At 37.1% G+C, this 12,510-nt stretch overlaps 1 protein-coding gene across 7 annotated transcripts in view; it reads right to left on the reverse strand.

Annotated features, from left to right (window-relative positions):
* The window catches only part of LAMA2 (laminin subunit alpha 2), a 625,652-nt gene that overhangs the window by 537,774 nt on the left and 75,368 nt on the right, over positions 1-12,510 (reverse strand). The gene's annotated exons all lie outside the window — the stretch shown is intronic.

Below are 12,510 nucleotides of genomic sequence, written 5' to 3' on the forward strand. Positions count from 1 at the left end.
ATGCTTTGAATTCAGACTCCATAATGTTTTATTAAAGCAAATTATTTTAAACCTTGTCACATAATAAAAGTCAAATAAGTTCTCATTCTTTCAAGAATTATTGATAAAACAAAAGAAAAACCTGTGGCTAAAATATAACTTAGAGTTCAGAAGATAATTTCAATTTTTATAAGAATTAAACCTGATACTTTATCAACATAATGATGCTAGTGACTTACAGTTTATGACTTATAAATTTAAAGACATTTAAAGAACAAGATACCATATTTTCCTTCAAGAGCCAGATACTTCATGTACACAATTTATTTAATCCTGAAATAAAATCCACTGATTTTAACCCAGATTCTGTTTTCTATTACAGATTTTTGTTATTCCTTTTAAGACCTAAAAATAACTGCGACATGTGCTATAATTGTACTTGGCTTTGATCTTCACACACATTGGATTTATGCCCACTTGTATACAAATACCAGTTTTTCCTAAAGTATGTGGTATCTTTCACTTTTAAAGTACTTTCTATTTTTTTTGTTTTATCCAAGCAGAAGCATTTTTGTTATAACTGCTGTGTGCATAATATTAATTTACTTTACTATTTTTTAATTAATTTATTTATTGTACTTTAAGTTCTGGGGCACATGTGCAGATCGTGTAGGTATACATGTGCCATGGTGGTTTGCTGCATCCATTGCTCTGTCATCTACATTAGGTATTTCTCCTAATGCTATCTCTCCCCAATCCCCACACCCCCTGCTATTCCTCCTCTAGCCCGCACCCCCGAGGACTCCATGTGTGACATTCCCTTTCTTATGCTCACATGTTCTCATTGTCAGCACCTGCCTATGAGTGAGAACATGTGCTGTTTGGTTTTCTGTTCTTGTGTCAGTTTGCTGAGAATGATGGTTTCTAGTTTCATCCATGTCCCTGTAAAGGACATGAACTCATCTTTTGTATGGCTGCATAGTATTCCATGGTGTATATGTGCCACATTTTTTTATCCAGTCTATCATTGATGGACATTTGGGTTGGTTCCAAGTCTTTGCTATCATGAACAGTGCCACAATAAACATACATGTGCATATGTCTTTATAATAGAATGATTTATAATCCCTTAGGTATATACCCAGTAATGGGATGGCTAGGTCAAATGATATTTCTATTTCTAAATCCTTGAGGAAACATCACAGTGTCTTCCACAATGGTTGAATTAATTTACATTCTCACCAATAGCATAAAGCGTTCCTATTTCCCACATCCTCTCCAACATATGTCGTCTCCTGATTTTCTATTGATTGTCATTCTAACTGGTGTGAAGTAGTATCTCAATGTGGTTTTGATTTGCATTTTTCTAATGACCAGTGATGATGAGCTTTTTTTTTCATATGTTTGTTGGCTGAATAAGTGTTTTCTTTTGAAAAGTGTCTGTTTATATCCTTTGCCCAATTTTTGATGGGGTTCTTTGTTTCTTTCTTATAAATTTGTTTAAGTTCTCCATAGGTTCTGGATATGAGCCTTTTGTCTGATGGGTAGACTGCAAAAATTTTTTCCCATTCTGTTGATTGCCGGTTCACTCTACTGAAAAGAGCTCTGCACAGCAAAAGAAACTAAGTTTAGTTAGATCCCACTTGTCTATTTTGGCTTTTGTTGTCAATGCTTTTGGTGTTTTAGTCATGAAGTCCTTGCCCATGCCTATGTCCTGGATGATATTGCCTAGGTTTTCTTCTAGAGTTTTTATGGTGTTAGACCTCATGTTTAAATCTTTAATTTGCTTAGAGTTAATTTTTGTATAAGGTGTAAGGAAGGGATCCAGTTTCACCTTTATGCATATGACTAGCCAGTTTTCCCAACACCATTTATTAAATAGGGAATCCTTTCCCCATTGCTTGTTTTTGTCGGATTTGTCAAAGATCAGATGGTTGTAGTTGTGTGGCATTCCTTCTGAGGCCTCTGTTCTGGACCGTATCTCTGTTTTGGTACCAGTGCCATGATGTTTTGATCATAGTAGCCTGGTAATATAGTTTGAAGTCAGGTAGCATGATGCCTCCAGCTTTGTTTTGTTTTGTTTTGCTTGGGAATGTCTTGGCTATGCAGGCTCTTTTTTGGTTCCATATAAAGTTTAAGGTATTTTTTTCCAATTCTGTGAAGAAAGTCATTGGTAGCTTGATGGGGATAGCTTTGAATCTATAAATTACTTTGGGCACTATGGCCATTTTCACAATATTGATTCTTCCTATGAGCATGGAATAATTTTCCATCTGTTTGTGTCATCTCATTTCCTTGAGCAGCAGTTTGTAGTTCTCCTCAAAGAGTTCTTTACATCCCTTATTAGTTGTATTTCTAGGCATTTTGTTCTCTTTGCAGCAATTGTGAATGGAAGTTCACTAATGATTTGTCTGTCTATTATTGATGTATAGAAATGCTTGCAATTAAGGTTGGGTGTGGTGGCTCATGCCTGTAATCCCAGCACTTCAAAAGGCCTAGATGGGTGAATCACTTGAGCTTAGGAGTTTGAGAACAGACTGGGCCACATGGTGAAACCTCATATCTACTAAAAATATGAAAGTTTGCTGGGTGTTGTGGCATGCATCTGTAATCCCAGCTACTCTGGTGGCTGTGGTGGGTGGATCGCTTGAGCTCAGAAGGCAAAGTTACAGTGAGCTGAGATCACGCTACTACACTCTAGCCTGGGCAACAGAGTGAGACCTCATTAAAAAAAAATGGAAATAAATGCACAGGAAACAACCCACATTTTTAAAACTATGTAGGAAGTTGTAATATAATATTAATAGCTAAAATCTATTCTCAGAGAGCTACCGGAATTCGTTTCAACTGCCTTTACAAATTGGAATGTTAGTGGTAATCTAAGATTTCAAAACTTCTGGTAAATTGCATTTATGTTATTACAAAGTGTTATTGTCATCCTGTGGAGACCAAAAAAGAGAAGAAGTAAAAGAAATGGTTTTCCATCTGTCATCTTCCTTTCTGTTCTATTCACCCTTTTCACTGGCCAAGGTATCAGCCAGAACTGGTAGTGTTACTGATGCCAAATTTTATCTGCTCAGGAGTTTGGACCCATAGTAAATAAGAGCAACCGAGGAGGAAGCTGTAGTGGTCTCTTTCAGAGTTTGGAAATTAATAGAAACTGAACCCAGCAAAGTCTTCTGTAGAAGCATTGCCTGCTTCCAACTCTTGTCTCCCTATGATTTGTTTCTCAGAGAGTAGGCAGAGTGACACAGTATTAAGCAAGTATTATTTTCAAAATCATCTAATAGTTTCCAAACATTTTGAGTAAAATTCAAATAGAGCACAAAGTCCTTAGGGATCTGGCCCCTACATGTGTAAGGGCCTACAGATACAGTACAAGGCCCCTTCATGGTACAAGGCCCTACCTGGCCCCTACCTGTCTCCAGATATCATCTGCCCTTACCCTGGCTGCCCTTATCCTGGCTCAGAATATTAGAGCCTTTAGTGCCTTGTTTCTGTTCCTCAAACATGAGAAGTTATACCCTACATGAGACATTTATTCCCATCTTAGGACTTCTGCATTTCTCTGCAAACATCCCCAGAGCTGGACAAAGTCCCTCTCTGGGTTCTAACCAATCCAATACTTCTTTAGCAGAGCTTTTCTTGACTACTCTTTCAATTAACTCCCACCCCCTGATCTATTCCAACACTTGTTTTGTTTTCTTCCCCTCCTTAGCATTATATGAAATTATCTTGTTGATTTATTTCTTTCCTTCTTCATTGGCTTTTTCTCCTTTTCCCCATCCCCTCTAAAATAAAAACATCGTAAGAATGGAGACTTGTCTACCCGTCTTTTCCCATTGCTTAAAACAGTGCCTGGCACCTCATAAGAGCTCAAAAATATTTGTTTGAATAAATGACTGAATGACATGAATAAGTGTTAGACCCCAATGTGTTTACTAAGCCATATTCCCCAAAACAGATGGTTACACCTAGGGCATGAGTACATCTACAGCTTAATTGTGGACCTCCCAAAACAGAGCCAGCAGAGCCACAGCCACTGCTCACAAGACTGGAGGAAAGGCCCTTCCTTATTGCCTCACATGATTCCCTTTTGTTTGACTGAATAAATGCATTTTCATCTGTAGAAGGAATCGAGTGATTGGTCTGTTTAATGCAAATTATTCAGGAGCAAAATTGGCCCTCACAATTTGGGCAGAAGGAAATAATGCAGGCACTAGGTCTGTCATCTTACCCTTGAGCAATGATGGACCTGGGGCTGGGAATCTTACGCTAGGACTAACTTAGAAATAATCCCAGGTGAATCAGATTTTCATCATTCACAGAGCAGTAAAATCTGTGCTTCCCTAGGGAGAGAATGGAGTCCTTAGATGCTTGGTGTATAACCTGATCCCACTCATTCTTTTCCTCCTAGGAGCCCATGCAAACCTATGATCCTGATAAGCAAAGATCTCCTTATGCTTTTGAGCAGGGTTAATTTTTTAACATCCTTCAAATATATTCAACAGGTATTGGTCAATATGGATCTTAGTCACCCCCTTAGCACAGTATGAGTCAGGAATCATGATGTTTCCCAGTCTGATGTATAGCAAGAGGGTACCCATGCAAAGTTCATGAGGCCAATCTAACAGTGCCTGGCACAGGTTTTGCTCAATAAATATTTAATAAAATAATCGATATGAATGTTCCCTGTGTCTTTTTATAGTGCCTTGTAAAAGACATTTGTTTTCATTTTAGAATTTATTTCATTTATATTTCTTTTTTAAGTCCATAGTTGATTTTGTATGTCTTTGGGAATGATAGAGAGCTTGAATCTACCTTTGTCCATTAACAGTTGAACAAACTCCACTGGGCACAGGTAATAATCATCCTCTGATGCTGTTCTCTGTCTCAATGCAAAGAGCCCAGGCCTGAACTGATTGTAGCAGCAAGTGAATTGAACCCATTGACTCCTTGACTCTGGGGCAGGCCCCTGGTCTGTATTCACAGTAGTCATGTTTACATAAACTTTTCTAACAATTGCTGTAAGGTTTTTGAGGACTTTTTCCCACCTACACTTGAGGTATTGAAATTTGGACCTTCGCTAATGAAGAAGAATGGTGCCTTTGAAATGTATTTTATGCAATACATCTACAGTGAAATTTAATTAACCAATTGCAGATTAAAAACAAAAAGGCAGTATTCCCACATATAGTAGTTTCATTATTATAAGTACCTTATTTGCTGAGCTCATCTTTGCTCATTTTAAAGAATAACCATTCAATAAATAATTAACCATTTGATAAAGGAAAGCCCATTTCTTAGCACACTGACCTGCTTTTTCTAATTACTTCATTTTAAAAAGGATTATGTGAATGAATGCTTTTTATGAATATTTAGCATTGAGACAACAATTGAATCATTTCTCAAAATAATAAGGATTTTTCAAACTATTCAGCTAAATGTGACCTTTATGTACAATGCGTTTCTTAAAAACGGCTGGAACATTCTCTGAGGCCTTACCCAAAAAAATCCCTTGAGTTTAAATTATTTTTCTTTTATTTCCAGTCTTTGTCCTTATGTATTGTTTCTTACTTTTTATTTTTATTTTAAGAGGCCTGTGTATAAACCAACAGCAACAGAATAGTTTGCAAGAAGTTGTTCATAGAAGGTAGAAATTACAGAAAGAAATTTGTATTTCCCAAAAATAATTTACCTCAGATCTTTAAGGCTCTTAAACAAGTATCTAATCTCTACATTTATACAAACATGGAAAATAAAAACAGTCAGAACATTTTAAAATGTATGACTAATTTCTTAGAATATTACTTAGCAAAAAGAGAAATTATAAAGCATTTGCATTTTTAAATACCAGATTGAATCCTATGTGAAATCCTACTGATTCTTTAAAAATTTTTTTAAAAAACAAAACTAGTTCTGATCTATGACTATTTAAATATTTTAAAAATGTGTTCAAAAGAATTTTCTGTTCCTGATAAGTTTATCTGTGGATCTCAATTCCTTACTGACAATTAGTAATATCCTAAAAAGTGTTTTAGAATAGTCAGATTGTTCTAAAAAACAAAAATACTCTCTATAATCCCAACACTGGGGGAGGCCGAGGCGGGCAGATCACGAGGTCAAGAGATCGAGACCATCCTAGCCAACATGGTGAAACCCCATCTCTACTAAAAATACAAAAAAATTAGCCGGGCATGGTGGCACTCGCCTGTGGTCCCAGCTGCTCGGGAGGTTGAGGCAGAAGAATCGCGTGAACCCAGGAGGCAGAGGTTGCAGTGAGCCGAGACTGCGCCATTGCACTCCAGCCTGGTGACAGAGCAAGACTCCGTCTTAAGAAAAAAAAAAAAAAAAAAAGAAAAAAAAAAACAACAACAACAACAAAAAACTCTGGTTTACATGCCAATATTCCAAAGAGCAAGCTATATTTCAACAGAAAAGAGAAACTATGGGACAAAGAGTATAAGTTTTGTATTATTATAATTTATTGCCTTTACACCAAAAAAAAAAAAAAAAAAAAAAAAGGAAAACTGGAATAAAAGATGATGTAAGGAGGATTCAAATATTGCTACGTGGAGAGGAAATAACCTGGGAGACATCTTGATGATTCATTTGTAAACATCGTAAAATAAATAAAATTCACCAGAAAATGTTTTTTATCTGTTTAAGCACAGTTTTTATATGACATAAGTAATAATGCCATAGATAATTGTTTACGTGTTTGTTGACAAATACCTACACTTACTTACACACATTAAATTACTTCTCCTTTCCTCTTAAGAGCTTAGCCTCTCTGAGTAGAAAGAAAAATTAAACAAATGATTCAAATAAGCAAGAAACAAAAGTAAAATAAAAATGGAAAAAATCCCAACTATCTTTCATGATGTTATAAATTTAGAATAATTAAATAAAATAAGATAGTTCAGTTGATGATCATGGTATCAAATCTGATTTATATCCAAAGGCAATCCCCTTCCTCTTAGAATATAACAGAATTTGTTTTTTCTAAAATATACATTAGTAGTTCAAGAGTTTTACCAAACTTGCACGAGAGAAAAACAAAGTGACACTGACATAGCCATCACTGAACCTAGATGTAAAACAGAACAAAACATTTCACTCAAAACAGAGATGACTGGCCTGCTTTATTTAGTTTTCCAATATGTTGGTGAGCTCAGTGCTTCTAAGAAATACAAACTCCTCTTTCCAGTTGTGATTTACCAAAATATATATATTTGGAGTAAGATTAATAAATCCTTGAAAGTAGGTTTTTTTCATGATTTTAAGTACCTTAACAACACACCATTCACTGCAGTTGCTTGTGCTACCGCTGAACCTCATTTTATAATCCTCTCATATAAATTGTTCATGAGGGGACTCCTTATAGACTCTTGAAACAAGAATGTATTCTGTACATTTATGTTACAGGTTTATTATGATAGATTGTTCTTGCCACAGAACTGGAAACTACCAAGCCAGTTTATAAACTTTGTTAATAAAAACAGTCCTGACGCTGAAGTCGACTCATTTACCCAGCAACCCAAACCTACCTGACATATATTCAATTTCCCAAATAAAATCAGAAATGTCCTGCCAGATGAGAAGTGTGTGTGTACTAAAAGCAAATATTTTAGATTTTTATTATTCTTCCTAAGCTTAAATAAAGAGAACTTTGATGAGTAGTACGTGCTTTGGATTTCAAGTCATACATCTGTGAAACATTTAAGGTTGCATTACTTCAACATAATTGAAGGAAACAAGATTTAGCCTGTAACATGTTGTTTGAAGGCCAATATTCACTACTTAGATTCAAACCCATTCTTTCATATTTGCTCAAGTGTACTAACATTTGAAAGTAGAGATTCAAAACACTGTAGATATTCTGTCCATTACAAATGAAATTGGAGCCAAATATTATGACAGCTGAGCTCTAGAGTACCCTGTCCTATAAAATCATGCCAACATTCTCTGGGGGAGAGGTGAATTGTATTTGACAACATATTCCCAGGCACTGTGTAATGAACCTTCAAACTTCAATTAGAGCCTATCAGAAAGAAAAACAAACACAATTTTACTAAAATGCTTGCCTTCATAAGAAAAACAAGTCAGTCGGAAAATACAGCAAGTTCAACATCATTGGCTACTCATCAAGCATCCCTTTCTCATGTCGATATCACATAAAATGCAGATTTTTTTTTTTTTTTTAAGTAATAATAGAGATCATGCCCGTTCTTAAAATACAGGGCATTCAACTCACTTGAAACCATTTCAGTCAACAACAATTCTACACTCCAGGATTTAATGATTTCTCTTTCTTACAACTTACCTTAAAAGAAAAAGATTATGTTTTTCTCAAAGTGTATTGAATGCCACAGTTCATGAAAAGTAATCAGCATATTCGAAGATCAAAAGAGAAAACACAACCTTTTGGGACACCACACATGAAGCATATAAACAGCTGCACGTTGGTTTAAATTAACCTAGAGGAATGCTGAAGGTACGTCCCCCTAGTGAGTTGCATTCTTCATGTACTACAATTTAGACTATTCAGATGATGAATTTCTCAGCACTTCACTGAGCATTTCAATGAATGTTTTGTCAGCTAAAATGCAATGACTTGTTTGTTTTAACCTTTCTCCCTGCCAGCACTTATTAGTAATTTGCGGACATTTTGGCCATGGGAAAAGCATACATGAAAGGCCAAAATGATGAGTCTGGTTAGCTTAGAAGCTGGGATAACAGAGCTGCTTTTGCTAATGATTTAAACAGCCAAGTGGAGTGTTTGTTGTTTTGAGGTTTTGCTGAGGTTCTTTTGGTAAAACTTTTCCTTTGATGTAACATTTTGATTTAAGATTTTATAGCAGTAAACAAAGCACTCAGTGGAAAATACTCAGTGAGTTTCACACAATTTAGGGCCTAAAGACAGCCACATGTGAAGGATTTTAGACATGGGTGAGACACTAGTTCTTTTCCATGACTGGAAATGTTAACTGTCTACTAGGTAAGATGAGATTATTAAGAAAATAGTCCACATTACCTCAGCATTTTCTACATATATTTTCACAGTAGTAATATAATCGTATGTTATTTATTTGTACATTTGTCTCCAACATGCTCTACCATTTCACCCTAGAATGTGAGCCAGTTGTGAACAACTTAGTTCAAAACTTTAACTTATCAAGGTTTAAGTATCAAGAAGGGAAGAACGGTAAAAATACAGAAAGGGAGGGAGGATAGGAGCTTCAAAAATTATCTAATTATGATTAGTTACCTTTGATCACATTTCAGAAACTAAACATAACAGATAGTGAAAGAACAATACCAGAAAGCCATTTAGTTCTTGGGTCACTATTCTTCTCCCAATATAATCATGTCTTGTTTTGCTTTTCCAAAAAGAGGAATATTTAAAAAGACAGCAGAGATACTAAAAATAATTAACTTAGTCTCTCATCAGTAGTTTGTTTTATTCAAAAGGAGAAATGTGAGTATCTAATAGTTACACTTTCTTTCATTAATAAGAGATGTGGATGACAAACTTTCCCTTTGCCTTTTGAGAAAATTCTGTTTCAAATGAAGAGGAATAGAGTCAGTAAACTTGGAATAATTTTTAATTGATTCTACCCCTGTCATTAGCTAAAGAAATATATACATAAGATTTCTGTAATTAATCACAATTGTGATTGGGATTTATAGACTTCTTTAGTACCCAAAGGTCCACATCATATGGATGTCAAAGCCTTGGACTAAATCACTAAATCAGTAACTCAGGGCTCACTGTCTTTATAAGCACATGCTTAAACAGCAATGCTATTACTTTATTGTTTAATAATTGAAAGGTACTTCCTAACTTCTGAAATAACACTCCGAATGTAGTTAAACTGTATTTTCATTGTCCTTGTCCCCATGCAAATGAAGAACAACTCATAAACATCCTCCTTACAACAGTCCTGCAGTTAAAGAACCTCTTAGGCCACCCTCTACTTCTCTATATTAATGTAAGGCACACAAAATTAAGGCATTTCATACCATTGGTAAGTTGCTTAAAAGCATAGATAGGGCTGAGAATCACAGACTATCAAAAATAGGGGTATGAAAGTAGTAGCATATTCTGTTTGTTCCACACATTGAAATACTCAGGCCTAGGACTCTGGTTAAACCTGACCATGAGCACACACACTTAAATGCTATCATGACCTACAAATCTTCTAAAATAAGAGTTAAGTCATAAAAATATATATAAATAGCCAGTAGATAACTAGACAGAGGATGACATCGGAAAAGAAGTGTCAACAAATTCATATAGAAAGGAAAGAAAGTGGATGGAGTGAGTGGTACTAGCACAGAGCAGAGGAAGCTGGGGTTAGGATGTGTTTGCAAAGGGGAGGAACAAACCACATCAAGAACTGTCATTTGAGCTGCTGAACCCCAGAATTTCCCTGAAATTTGAAACACCAAATAACTTACAAGGCTGGAGTAAGTGTTGAGTCTGCAAAATCTTAGGTATCCAGATCCCTTTGCCAACCCTATAAATCTAGTTACTATCCCATTGCTGATCTGGCAGGAGACCACTAGGGATTTATTCTTGTGATGGTTAATACTGAGTGTCAACTTGATTGGATTGAAGGATACAAAGTATTGATCCTGGGTGTGTCTGTGAGGTTGCTGCCAAAAGAGATTAACAATTGAGTCACTGGGCTGGGGTAGGCGGATCCACCCTTAATCTGGTGGGCACAATCTCATCAGCTTCCAGTGACTATAAAGCCAGCAGAAAAACATGAAAAGGAGAGAGTGGCCTAGCCTCCCAGCCTACATCTTTTTCCTGTGCTGAATGCTTCCTACTCTCGAGCACTGGACTCCAGGTTCTTAGGCTTGGGACTTGGACTGGCCCTCCTTGCTCCTCAGCTTGCAGACAGCCTATTATGGGACCTTGTGATTGTATAAGTTAATACTTAATAAACTCCCATATATATATACACCTGTGTGTATGTGTGTGTGTGTATGCACCACACACATAAACACATATATACACCTCTGTGTGTGTATGCACACACACACACACACACACAAAGTATATACATATAGTATATGTATATAGGTCTACATATATACATAAATATGTGGTCATGTAAGTTAATACTCAATAAACTGATATATATATGTATATATACACACACACATACATATATACACATACACACACACACACACACACACACATATATATATATATATATATATCTCCTATTAGTTTTGTCCCTCTAGAGAACCCTAACTAAGGAAATTTGATAAGAAAGTGCCAAGTTCCGGGGAAGATCCAAAATGGCCGAATAGGAACAGCTCCGGAGTGCAGTTCCCAGCGAGAACAATGCAGAGGTTGGGTGCTCACTGCATTTGCAAACAAGTTTTCACTGCCCACAGACCAGGAGATTCCCAGGCAGAAAAGTGCCACAAGTTTTCAGCATGATTGGTGCTACGGGTTGGTGTACAGAAACTCACACAAATCTGGGCAGCCATTTTAACTGGTGCCTGGAATGCCTGGGAGACAAAGCCGCCCATTCAACTGAAAGGGAGGGAGCTGAGACAGGGAGTCAGGCAATCTGCTTCAGTGGGTAACACTCCCGCAAAACAAGGAATCTGAAATGCTCTGGATTGAGAGTTTCACAGCAAGTACAGCAGGACCATCCAGCTCAGTGGGGGGAAGGGTGTCCACCACTATCCTCCAATAACAAGACAGTTCACACCGCAGCTGGGCAGAGCCTGCGGCAGCTCAGCAACACTTCTGCTGGCATACTGAGACTGAACTACTTCATGCAGGGCAGGGCATCTCTGAAAAAAGGCAGCAGCATGTCAGGAACTTACAAATAAAGCCAACCTTCCTAGGTCAGAGCACATGGGAGAAAAGGCAGTTATGAGTTCCACTGCAGCAGACTTAAACATACCTGCCCAGCAGCTCTGCACAGAACAGAGCTCCCAGCACAGCACTTGAGCTCCTATAAGGGACAGACTGTCTCCTCAAGCAGCTCCCTGACACCAATATACCCAAAGAGATACCTCATAAAGGATAGCTCAGGCTGAAATCTGGCAGGTACCCTCCTGGGACAAAGATAACAGAAGAAACCAGCAGCAACCCTTACTGTTCTGCAGCCCCCGCAGGTGATCCCCAGGCAAGCAGGGTCTGGAGTGGATCTCTAGCAGTCCTAGCAGAGGGGCCTAAATGTCAGAAGGAAAACTAAGAAATAGAAAGAAATAGCTTCAACATCAATAAAAAGGATGTCCACTCAGAGACCCTATCTGAAAGTCACCAACTATGAAAACCATAGGTAGATAAAGCCACTACGATGGGAAGAAAGCAGCACAAAAAGGATGAAAACACCAAAACCAGAATGCCTCTGCTCCTCCAAGGGATCACAACTCCTCACCAGCTAGGTATCAAAGATGGATGGAGAATGAATCTGGGGAATTGACAGAAATGGGCTTCAGAAGGTAGGTAATTACAAACTTCTCAGAGCTAAAATAACATGTGCTAATCCA

Source organism: Saimiri boliviensis, chromosome 4 (genome assembly GCF_048565385.1).
Source record: "Saimiri boliviensis isolate mSaiBol1 chromosome 4, mSaiBol1.pri, whole genome shotgun sequence".
Taxonomy (NCBI): Eukaryota; Metazoa; Chordata; class Mammalia; order Primates; family Cebidae; genus Saimiri; species Saimiri boliviensis.